Raw genomic sequence first — 12,801 nt, 5'->3', positions numbered from 1 at the left:
ACAGGGGTACACATGTCATTTTTAAGTAAATAAATCTTTATTTATTTTACTTTTTCAATTACAGAATATTCAATATTATTCTTTATTACTTTCAGATGTACAGCAAAGTGGTTAGAAAATCATGTACTTTACAGAGTGGTCCCCTGATGCTTCAGGTATCCACCTGGCACTGTACACATTTATCACAATATTTCCCATGCTGTAATCTACATCTCTGTGGCTGTTCTGTAACTACAAAATTTTTAAAAAGATTTTATTTATTTATTTTTAGATAGTGGGGAAGGGAGGGAGAAAGAGGGAGAGAAACATCAATGTGTGGTTGCCTCTTATGCACCTCCTACTGGGGACCTGGCTTGCAACCCAGGCATATGCCCTGACTGGGAATCAAACTGGTGACCCTTTGGTTCACAGGCCGTCACTCAATCCACTGAGCCACACCAGCCAGGGCTGTAACTACAGATTTGTACTGCTTAATTCCCTCACTTTATGTGCTCAGTCCCCTAACACCCTCATCTGTTCTTTGTACCTATGAGTCTGTTTCTATTTTGTTTATTAGATTCCCCATCTAATTGAAATTATATGGTATTTGTCTCTCTCTGTTGGACTTATTTCACTTAACATAATACCTTCTAGGTCCATCCATGCTGTTGAAAAAGGTAGGATTTCACTCTTTTTTACAGTTGAGTAGTTTTTATTGTGTAACTATACCGCAGCTTTTACACCCACTCATCTACTAATGGGCACTTGGGTTGCTTCCATATCTTGGCTATTGTAAATAACACTGCAATGAATATAACAATGCATATATTCTTTTAAACTAGCATTTTGGGTTTTTTTCAGATATATTCCCAGAAGTGGAATTTCTGGGTCATAAGGCAATTTCATTTTTAATTTTTTTGAGGAAACTTTACAGTGTTTTTCCTAGTAGCTACACCAACCTGCATTCCCACCAACAATGCAGAAGGGTTCCCCTTTCTCCATATCCTTGCCAACACTTGTTTTTTGTTGATTTATTGATAGTCATCAGACAGGTGTGAGGTAGGATTTTCATTTCTCTGATGATTAGTGACATTTTTGTTTTCTTTGGTGGTGCCTCTTCTAGCCAGGAATGCAGAGAGAGAATTTAAAGAGTGAATGTCTTTGGTTTAACCCTTTGGTTGCTCTGTGAGGCTTGCACATCGTTCTACATCCCACCACTCCCCGGGGTTCTCACGGAGCAAAGCAATTTTCAGAGGAGGAGAGGGGCAGTGAAGAGTGGGGTTTAGAAGCCAAGACAATGAAGCAGGTCCTACACTGTGGAACAGAACCACAGACATGACGTTGCAGCCCAGCCTCCTCCTTGTAATGAAAGGGCCAGCTTGGGCACAGGACAAAATGTTCTAGACTTGGGGTGGGCAGCCCTGGACTGCTGTCCTGGCTGATCTGCTGTGGTACTACCTACTTCACAGGTTGTGATGGGATTAAACAGGAAGCCTCAGGTGAAGGGACTATTGTAAAATGCACAGTGCTCCATGTGAAACAAAGATCCTATTATTGTTGTTATTTCTAAAGATAAAGAGACTGAGGCATGGAGGGAAAGGTCTTTGCTGGGGCCCAGCATAGTAAAAGAGTGGGCAGGCTGCAGGCACACCAGAGCCACCTGAACAGCCCAGCTGGGACGCTGCTCCAGCCACCATTGCCTGGGCTGGGGCTGGAAAACACAGCCAAAGACACTTCCGAGACGCATTTCAGTGGCCCAGCCTGCTCTGCTGCCCAAGCACGCAGGTTTGTTGTGGGAAGCCCTGGGGAGCTGGGAGGAAGAGCTTGGGAGAACATGGGGGAAATCGAGCCCGCCAAGAGAAATGAAAAACACATCAGCGGGTGTGAAGGGAAGAGGATGTGGAGGCACAATCCGTAGTTTCAATGTTTCCGTCATCTGAGGCAGAAAGGTGAAAGCGACCTTCTGCAGGGCCAGCCCAAGTCTGAGCCCGGGCGGCTCCAGCAAAATGCCTGTGGACTTCTCTGTCACAATGTTTGCTGAAACAGTGACCGGGACAATGTCGCTGCATTGCCTTTGAGGTGCAGAATTTCCACAGTTCGGTTTCCAGGATGGTTCGTGGAAACCAGCTTGCCTGTACTTTGGGGATGAGGCAAATTTCTTGACCTGTTGAGTCAAGAGGCAAGGATGCAGGGCAGCTGACATGCTAATAGGTTGTGGTTTGCTGAGCGATGTAATGGCTCTACTCGAAGTCTCTGATCCCCAGCAAGCCATCTAGATGGGAACATGTACTATCACTCACTGCTCAGTAATCGCTTTCATATTTTACATACATGCTTTTCAGCCTCTAAGGTTTCCCTTTGAGAGCTGTTATTGTTTCTGCTTTTAATATAAGGAATCTCAGGTCTGGAGAATTTTAGACTCAGCCAAGGTCACACAGGCAATAGTCACAAAGTTGGTATTCAGAGGCATGTCTATTGCTCTTCAAAGACCATATAAAATTGTGATAATTGCTTTTCTTGCCCCCTGAAAATGGTGTTGTCATAGACTGTGTCTTCCTTGTTTCCCTCAGGAGCCTGTCCCATGTCCCAGCTTTGGATGGGACACAGATGTGTGGTGGAGCTGGCTTACACTCTCTCGAAGGAGTCAGTCCTGTGAATCTTTTTCACCTCCATGCTCAGTGATGTCATGTTGGGACCTTGACATAGGCCATGGTAGGAGTATGTGTAAATAGGCACACTACAAACCAGGGGCTCCCCCAGCACCAGGGGCTGGCCTCCTAGCTCATCACTGGGTGTTGTCTCTTCTACATCACCAGCTGGGAGAACAAGCATTTAGAAACTCACTGAGTCATTTGACCTTGTCATGACATCCAAGGGCATGAAAAATGGACTTGTCTCATTGAGCTGGGCTAGAGTGCTTGGGTGTTGGTGAGCATCAGAACCACCCCGAATGCTAGCAAAGAGGACGAAGAGCCAGGCCTCCCAAAGCAGGACAGCTTTTGTGATTCTGATACCCACCACAGTTTGAGAACTGCTGGTCTTAACATCAGATTGGGATCCACACCCACCCCCCTCTGCCAACCTGCCTCACGATGATGAGTAACGTAGACTTGAACCAACAAAAATCTTTAAAAAAGCGGTGCCGTCTAAGCACCCCCCTGAGGGCTCATCTCTGTGGCTGTAAACCGAGGATGATTCTGCCCTCGCACCGCAGCTATTGAGCCGATGATGCTAGTAATGATGTTATCAGTGGGGAAACTGTACGATGTATGGCGTGGGGATGACAGAAATAGGAGGATGAACTCACCTTTGGCTCTGTTTTCCTGGGAGGGCTGGGAACACCCTTATTTCCCCTTCTGTGCCCGAATCCTATTTTGAACCTGGCATATTTTGGCCGAGGGATTAAATGGCCAATGGGGTCAACAAACCTATGTGATAGCCCTGCCCCTAGCATTTCAGCAGATCTGCCTGCTCCCAGTGCCGACCACTGGTCTCCAGCTTGGGCTGCAGACACCCAGCAGCCCCCATCTCCTTTTCCAGAGTCACGTCTCAAAATTTGTCACTTAGCCTTTTATATAGTAACTGTCCCACCTTAGGAGGCTACTTGGGTTTAATTTTTAAATATCCCTTTCTTCTCTGTGTTTTAGAGTAGGGCCAACCAGCCCTGGCCAGTGAGCTCTCCTTATGAATAATAGATGAAGTCCCCGAGGCTGTGGGGCAGGGGTTCAAAGTTCTAGTGTGCAATTGTCGTGAACTTGCCAGCTGACAAGCCCTCTCTGGGACTCTGCTTCTTCATCTGGTGTTCCCCCGTTGGGAGCTGTTGGCATTTTGTGTGGGATGGTTCTTTATTGCCCTGGGCATTGCAGGAAGTTTAACATTCCTGGCCACCAGCCACCAAATGCCAGTAGAGTTTGCTTTGTCACCATAAGCATTCCAAACATCCCCACACATTTCCAAATGTCTCCATGGGGCTGTTCTACTCTGGGACCATGTTCTGAAGGACCTCAGTTTCCTTTTCTGGTAAATGGACCAGACAGGTTCCCCAGAGCCGGAGGAGCTTCATTTTAGGGGCAGCCACGAGAATTACCTGGGCTGGGAGGAGGGGCTGAGTGTGTCTCTGCCCTGCTCCCACCAAATTCTGCTTCGATTTATTTAATCTATAGCAGTTCCACAGAATAACTTATTTGGAGAAAACCTCCTGTGGCCAAAAAAAAAAAAAAAAAAAGTGTGGAAACCACTGGACTGGACCAGAGGTTGCTGCATGACAGCCCAAGGGTCTAATGCACTCTGTGTACATGTTTCGTTTGGCATGGAATTTTAAGATTTTTCTCTTAGATCTGGATTTTAGGCTTCTCAAAATAAAAATAAAAACAAAAAACAGGAAAGCGGGAAGGCTTGGCAACACAGAGGCCAGAGTTTTACAAGCCAATGGCGGGTCACACAGCTGAGTGCCGGCTGCCCACCGAGGGGCCTGCCCTGCCTCTCATCTCTTTACTTGTCTGGCCCCGGAGGCTTGTTGTTCAATGTTTGGATTAGATCAGTGGTTCTAAATCCAGAACACATGGGGAACTTTTAAAATTCCAGAGCTAGGCCCTGGGCCAGACAAATTTAGTAACTGTCTCTGGGGTGGAACTGAGGTAGGAGTACTTCCAAAATGTCCCCAGGTGATTTTACTGTGCAGGCAGTGTCGAGAACCAGTGAACTCAAGAGCATCTTGAGTTTGGGAAACCAGTTCCCAAAAGCCCCAAAAGGGGAGGGGGTGTTCTCGACCCTTCTTCCCTGAGGACCCTCAGCTTCTTTCTCTTCTTCTGGAAACGTGAATTCCCCCCAGTCACTCCCATCTATCCTCTTGCTCAGCTGGTGAGTTGGCAATTTGCAGTTATACCTACCTGGCCTCCCACCGGGCTTGATGCTTTCTGGTTAGATCCAGTCAATGTTCTGTTCTTCCCAAGAACCCGGAGGGCTCCCAGCCCACTCCTGGGGCCCTACCCCACCCACAGGGAAACTCAGCAAGCCCCACACTCACCAGCTCCAATAGAAACCTGAAACACTAATTTGAAAGAATAAATGCACCCTTTCATTGCAGTGTTATTTACAATAGCCAAGATTTGGAAGCAGCCCACGTGCCTGTCAGTAGATGAGCGGATTAAAAAGCTGTGGTACACTTACATAATAGAATACCACTTGGCCATTAAAAAAGAATGAAGTGTTACCTTTTGCGACAGTATGGATGGATCTAGAGGGTATTATGCTAAGTCAGTCAAATATCATATGATCTCACGTATATGTGGAAACTAAAGGACAAAATAAACAAACAAACAAATTAGAAACAGACTCATAGATACAGAGACAGACTGGCAGCTATCAGAGGGGAGGGGGTTGGGGGACTGGGTGAAAAAAGTGAAGGGACTAGGTGAAATAAAAAAAACTCATACATATGCACAGACAACATCATGGTGCTTACCAGAGGGAAGGGGGGGGCAGGTAGAAGAGGGTAAAGGGGGGATAAACGGCGACCGAAGGAGAATTGACTTTGGGTGGTGAACACAATATACAGATGATGTGTTGTAGAATTGTACATCTGAAACCTATACAATTTTATTAACTAACGTCACCCTAATAAAGTCAATACAATTTTTTTAAAAGAAGGACCTCAATCCCCCCTCTCTCCCCTTGCTCCCCTAAGCCATGATAACCAAAAGAGTCTCCAGACATTGCCAGATGTCCCTTAGGGACAAATCACACCAATGGAATAACACTGCTGTCAAGTAATTCAAGTTCTTACTTTCTCGTAAGGCATATCTAATATTGGCTAATATTCCAATTCTTATGCCACCCACATATCTATACACTCTCAACCTGTGTCCCCGGGAATGCTCGTTTCTCTTTACAGTAAATTGGTGACTAATCCCCCCACCCCAAATGTTTATGAACACATTAGAGTGGAACATCCATTCATTCAGTTGTTCAAAGCCTAGAAGTCTTCTTTGGGTACTCTGACTCTCAGTTCCTGTATCCAAGAGATCAGCAAGTCTTACAGGCTCCATGTTTAAACATATCCCAAATCCCTTCATCTTTCCATCTCCATCATTACTAGTTTTCTCTATTATTTTTTTTGTCTGAACTATTTCAAGCGCCAGATCAGATCATGTCCTTTACCTGCTTATGAACCTTCAATGGCCTCCCATTCTTAGAATAAAACTCAAACTCCTTACTAAAGCCCATGAGGTCCATCTGGTCCCAGCCAACTTCTTTAGCCACTTCTCATAGGACTTTCCTCTTATTACATTCCAGCCAGATAGGCTGCCTTTCCACTCCTTAAATATAACAAGTGCCTTCCTGCCTCTGGGCCTTTGCACATGCTATTCCTACAGCCTATACCTTTTTTACACCCTGGTTTCATAGGTGGTTTCTTCTTAAGCTTAGGATCTCAAGTGATGTTTTTGCAACAGTCACCCCCCAACATAACCTCAAGTTATTCAAAATCTATTAAATAAAATAAATAAATCCATTATACTTTATTACCTTTCAAGCATTTATGACAAACTCATTATCTCACTTATTTTTAATTTCCTTGTCATCACTCATCTTGCCCCACTAGCATATTTGGGGGCAGATAACTCCTTTGTGCTATTCATTGCCGTGCCCCAGGACCTGGTGCAGTGCTTGGCACACGGCATAGGCACAATGAATTTCTACCAAAGGAATCAGTGAATGAACACCCATAAGCTTCAGGTCCCAGACTGCTAAATGCACCCATGGAAAATGATTGACGATCTCCTAGCGCTGACATTTTAAGATGCCCCAGACCCTGTAACAGCAAAATGTCAATGCAGAGTGGGCCACTAGAAATTCTGTGAGTCACACGGGGGGCTACTACTGTCCTCGTGCCTCTGTGACCATAATAGACCTTCTTTTCTGGAGGATACTGATTTCTTAAATGTTAACACTAGGAGGGAGCTTACAGATAATCAAAGCACAATCTCTTCATTGGATACCCTTTGTCATCCACTGACCAATATCACTTGCCGCTGAGATACATTAAAAATTACAGTGTGGTAAACACAATACAATATACAGATGCTGTACTATAGAATTGTACCCCTGAAACCCATATAATTTTATTACCAATGTCACCCCAATAAATGCAATAGAAATTAAATACAATAGAATATTAAAAATAATAACACTAAAATAAAAGTTTAGAAAAGTTACAGAAGACAGGATCAATTTTGCTGAGCGCGTCAAACCACCTTGTGCCCTTGTTAAGAACACTGCCAGTCTCATGGGCCTGGTTGGCATGGCCCAGTGCTTAGTCAGAAGTTGTGGTCGAAGCCTGTACTTTCTGCTGGTAGAAAGGAAGCAGTTTTCAGTGTGCCCTAAGGCTGGCAGAAAAACTGGTCTCAAAGAGTTTGTGATGATACTTCCTTATACCTACGATCAAAAAAGAATTGAGTTATCTAGAAAAGTCTGCACCCTCTTAACAAAAAATAGATGTGGATCAGTGCAAGGCTTTTGTTCTCCATCAGTGGTATGTAGAGGAAAAAGTATGTGAAATTGAGTTGTCAAAGATTATGAGGAAGAAGAAATAAGAGACTAAAAGGCAAGAATGGAGGCATAAGAATAATTGGAAAAGGAGGAAGGAAAAGTTGAAAGTAAAAATTGTTATATGAGACTAATTTGAAGTCCCAAGGTCAAAGATGAGAGGTCTGGTCCAGGAAGGAGGGAGGTTCGCCCAGCTGTATGTCTCCCTCTGCCCAGAGTCTTACCTGTGGCCACGGGTGAAATCCGTCCTCTCTCTGGTCCTTTGTAAAATGAAAAGAGTGGGCGGAATAAATGGCCTAGCAGTAATTTCTAGAGTCTTTTTATTTGTCAATTTTTGATTCAAAACCACAGACAGATCCTCAAATACAATCCTTTCAGGTATGTGATAATTTATTCAAAATCAGTCAGTGGTTTTTGAAGGCCAATGGGCAGAATGAAATAAGGGGCAAAATGCAGAGCTCCTTCCCCTAGGCAATTGGCAAGGCATTGCCAAATTCCTGATGACACCTGAATACCACCCCAATAATAAAACCCCTTACATTTGTATTTGTGCCTTTTGAAACTTGTAAAGTGCTTTCACATATTTTATTTCATGTAATTCTCACAATAAATGGGAGAGGAATTATTCTCAAATTACCAACAAGGAAACTAAGATGCTGAGGGACAAGTGATTTGCCCAAGGTCACCCAGGGTGCCAGTCAGCCCCAGTTTGTTCTCTGAGCCCTTCCTCATTTTCCACCTGTTCTTAGCATCACAGGGACCAGCATGCTCCAGGCTCCCTGCCCTGCTGCTCCAAGGCAAGTTTGGCTGGTAGGAGTCAATAATAGTGAGATAGGCCAGTAAGACAGGACGAGGGGAATAGGGAAACTGAGATAGAAGGCTGAACAGAATGGCCAAGGAATTTACAGCCAGATACCGAAGGTCCCCTCATTAGAGATAACATCTAGGCCCCATTTGTATTTCAGCTGCAGGCCTGGAAAAGCAGCAGAACCAGGTGATCCAGGACTAGCTATAATGACTAAAGGACCCTCTGCCCTGGAGCTAAACAATTATCAGAGACCATGACCCCGCCTCCCACAACAGGACACACCTGGAAAGCTAATGAATACCTATAGAAATCCTTCCCTGACACCTCTCCTAAGATTCCCACCTGCCAGAGAGAGGTAAATGCCTCAAGAATAAAGGGTGCATGCTCTCCCTCTTGGGAGTAACTGGCATTGTTCCCTTTCCTCCTTTCTCTTCTCACCTCTCCCCCAACAGGTATGCTAAGGGACCCTGAGACTTGCAGTCAGGGAAGCAATGGGCAGCAGCAGCAGCTCGTCCAATGCTAATCCCCTGAACCTGTCCCCAAAGCCCCCTTTTCTCTGACTTCCCAGTGAGCTAAGGCAGCCTAGCCTAGGCTCTCCTGTTGCTTCTTCTATGCTAAGCCCTTCCTTGTTTCATGGTCCCCAGTTTTAATAAATAGACTCTCATAGTCACCTGGACTCATGTCGTGAAATCTTTCCTGCACAAAGTCAAGAACCCACACACCATCGGCTGGCCCTAGGCAGACCCACTCAGGGCCACGCCCCTGTCTGTGGGGTAACAATAGAAAACTGAGGGAGAGGAGGAGGAAGCCAGCTCAGTCTTCTCTCTGTCTCCAGTGGCATCTCCATCAGTGGCTTCCTGTGCTCTGTGCCTCCAACTCCTGCCAAATAAATGCCCTGGTTTCTGGGATCTTGTAACACCACCTTCTCCTGTGTCCCTCCAGTAGTTTCTTCCTGCTGTTGCTAATCTCTGGTTCCTCACCATCCCATTTAGCTTCTCAGTCCTTCTATCAGCTGTGCATCCAATGCCTTATATTAACGTGTTGAAAGCCCTGGGGTGGTTTCCGTCTTCCTGGTTGGGCCCAACTGCATCCCCTGGCTGGGGAATCCTCTCCATGAGGAGCTATGATCAGGGCAGAAATGATGTGAGGCAGACCTGTGTATGCATGTATGCGTGCGTACACGTGCATCCCACTATCAGATGGTAAGAGCCTTTGCACCTGGGAATACAGCAGCTCTATCTTTGGATCCGGAGGCTCCGGCATGGTGCCTGGCTTGCAGGAAGCTCCAGTAAGTGTTTGCTGACCTAATACATTTGTTTGTTAAAACAAACCAGGCCAGAGTGGCTGTTTACCCTCTGTGTTTATTGCCAAGTGTTTATTTAGATATAAGAACTACTGGTCCTTCTAGTATTTAAAATGTAGCAACGAGCCATTTGACTGCATTCTACGAAGCCACACAGGGAACAGCATTCTCAGCAATTTCTGGAGGATCTTTCTGACTTTGAACCACAATAGTCACTTTAGATGAGATGATATTAGTTGAAACTGGGGAAAATGAACAATTACCAAAGTCAGGAAGTAGGCAAAAACTGGTTGGTAGACACAGGGAAAACCATTCATTTAAATTGTCCATCTTCACACATGGATGCAGGCAGGGTTTAACAGAGTGTGACACTGGACTGGGAGTGGGAAAGCTGGGTGCTGGTGCCAGCTCTGCCACCCACCATGTGGCCTTGAGCAAGTCATTTCTTCCTGGAGCTTGGTTTCCTTGTTGGTAAAATGAAGAGGGAAGATGAAATGCTCTTTTGCTAAAATATCCAATAGCTGCTCCATGTCTAGAGGATCAAGCCCAATTTTGTTACATAAAAGAAGATCTCACCTAATCTTACCCCAGGTTACCTTTCCAGCCCTCCCTCCCCAGCCTGCAGTGCCACCTGCTCAGCCACTCCTTGACCTTTACAATCCTGTTTTCTCTACTTATAATTCTCTTTGCTCTTCTCTTTACCTTACTTCATGGCTCAGCTTAAATTTCCCTCCTTTCTGCAGTGGTCTCATGTTTCCCCTCCTGTTGGGATAAAAAAAATATCTTGTCATGGAGAGGCAGTCTGGGGTGCTGGTTTAGGCAGTGAATTTGGCACATCCCGAGTGAGTGCTTTTAAACCTGGGCCTGCAATTTACTGTTGTGTGACATGGGAAAAGTTACCATATTTTGCAATGTATAATGTACACTTTTCTGCCCAAACTTTTGAGGGAAAAGGATGTACATTATAGATGGGTAGTACTAATTCTGTATCTATATAAGTGTTTTTAATTCTTTTATTTAGGCTTATGCATTAAAAGTATAACTCTAGAAAGCAATAACAATATCCAGATGCAAAATAATACTCTGGAATAATACGATAATCAGTTTTGTTTCTAAATATACATAAATTAAAGTTTGAATTAAAAAATTGAAATGAAAGATTTTTTCCTGAAAGTTGAGGCTGAAAATGTGTGTGCATTTACACATGGCAAAATACAGTATATACTGGCAATGCCTCAGTTTCTGCATCTGTAAAGTGTTGATCGCGATAGTATCTATATGAAGTTTCTTATGTCAAAAGACTTAGAGTGATTCCCATTTTCCTGGTTGGACATAGGCTAAGCTATCTGGTGAGGGAATAATAGATAGTATGAGAGCCATAAACAGGACAGAAATGGACTGAGGCAATATAGTAGACATATGTAGGGGTGTCTATTTTCTTATGAAACAGCCAGAGTCTTTCCACTGTCACCTAAACTTTTTGGATATCTAGCCTCCCACAGTGATTGACATGGCAGGCACTAGTAAATGTTTGCTGGCATTTAATTCTGGCAGAGACTAAATTAAATAATGCATTCTGTGCCTAGAAGAGCACATGGCACATTAAGGTGCTTGGTGATGCAGCTGTTGCGATCATTAATGATTATCTGGGTTCCACTGGCTTTTACTTTCCTGTATGACAGCAGCTACTAAATTGTCTTATCATTCCATTGTCATGCATCCGTCTTTTTATTAAACTGTGAGCTACTAAAGGGTAGGAAACTGTTGTCAACTGAAATGTATTCCTTCAAAATTAATTTGTTGAAGCCCAGAGCCCCAGAACCCCAGAATGGGGCTGTATTTGGAGCCAGGGCCTTTCAAGAGGTCAGTAAGTTAACATGAGGCCTTTAGGGTGGACCCTAATCCAATCTGACTGGTGTCCCTCTGTGAAGAAGAGAGTAGGACACATACAGAGACACCAGGGATGTGGGTGCACAGAGGAGGGACCACGTGAAGTGGAGGAAGGAGGGAGGACTTAGAACCAACCCTGCTGGCACCTTGGTCTTGGATTTCCAGCTTCCAGAGCTAGGAGAAAATAAATATCCATTGTTTTAGGCACCCAGTCTGTGTTATTTTTTCATGGCAGCCCTGCCAATCTAATACAGAGATTTATGTTTTATTCATTCATTCAGCAAATATTCAGCAAATGGAACATGTACTATGCTCCAGGCACTGACTGGTGAAATAGGGCACAGAGGGCTGAGAAAACAAAGACAGAGAAAGGGCTTCTCAGAAGCTTATAGTCTGGTGGGAGAGATCGACATTCAAAAGATCATGTGAGTAGCGTGGAAAGAGTGAGAAAGCAGAGGTCAGTGTGCTCTGTGGGAGCCCAGTGCTGTGTGGGGGGTGGGGATGACAACAGAAGGATGTTTCTTTGGAGGTGTTGTTTTACTCTCAGCACGACTGCTGTGCTGTGCCCACAGCCCATCCTCTGTAAATGTGGGCTGGCTTTTAGTGGCAGCTCTGATCTCTCAATTCTCTCTGTGGAATAACAGATTTCTTAGCACTCCAGGCAGAACAGCCCAAGGGCAGATGCTACTAAGTGCGGACTTCATTGGGCTCACAAAACTGGGGCAGTGGAAAGATCGATGGATGAGAAGGAGAGGAAGTGGGTTCTCATCTCGGCCCTACCACATGCCGCTGGTGCAGTGATCTGACAACGCCCTTCCCTTGTCTGGACTCCATTTCCTCCTCTTCAAAAATGCAGAGGTCGGTGGAGTTCATCTTGAAGATCTCTTCCAGCTCTGAGACATCTTTTCTGAGGTCTAGTTCATGAAAGATGAATATTGAAAGGAGGAAGAAAGGGACAGAGGGAGGCAGGGAGATGGGAGAGGGGTGTTGAGCCTCCACCAGTTTTGTTATGAGACCCTAGCCAAGAGGTTGCCTCTATCTGGGGGTCAGTTTCTTTTTCCTTAAAAAGTGAGGGAGTTACTTACCTTTCACATTCTTTCTGTTCGCAAAGATTTTATGTCTACCAGTGTTTGGACTCTTGAATCTTCTGAACCTGAGTGTGAATTAATTTCAACAGGAAAATATCCCTCAGCTGAGAGGATGTAGTAGATTCATCAGGACAGGCCTCTGTTCCCCACTCACTTAATTCAGGTAGGAGCATGTCAGCTGATTTACT

The 12,801-nt window shown here is 44.8% G+C and overlaps 1 protein-coding gene across 1 annotated transcript in view; it reads right to left on the bottom strand.

Moving 5' to 3' along the window:
* The window catches only part of ADRB2 (adrenoceptor beta 2), a 61,565-nt gene that overhangs the window by 30,990 nt on the left and 17,774 nt on the right, over positions 1-12,801 (bottom strand). The gene's annotated exons all lie outside the window — the stretch shown is intronic.

Source organism: Desmodus rotundus, chromosome 6 (assembly GCF_022682495.2).
Source record: "Desmodus rotundus isolate HL8 chromosome 6, HLdesRot8A.1, whole genome shotgun sequence".
In the NCBI taxonomy this organism is placed as follows: domain Eukaryota; kingdom Metazoa; phylum Chordata; class Mammalia; order Chiroptera; family Phyllostomidae; genus Desmodus; species Desmodus rotundus.
The sequence above is the reverse complement of the archived record's forward strand: the minus strand, read 5'-3'. Positions and strand labels throughout refer to the sequence as shown.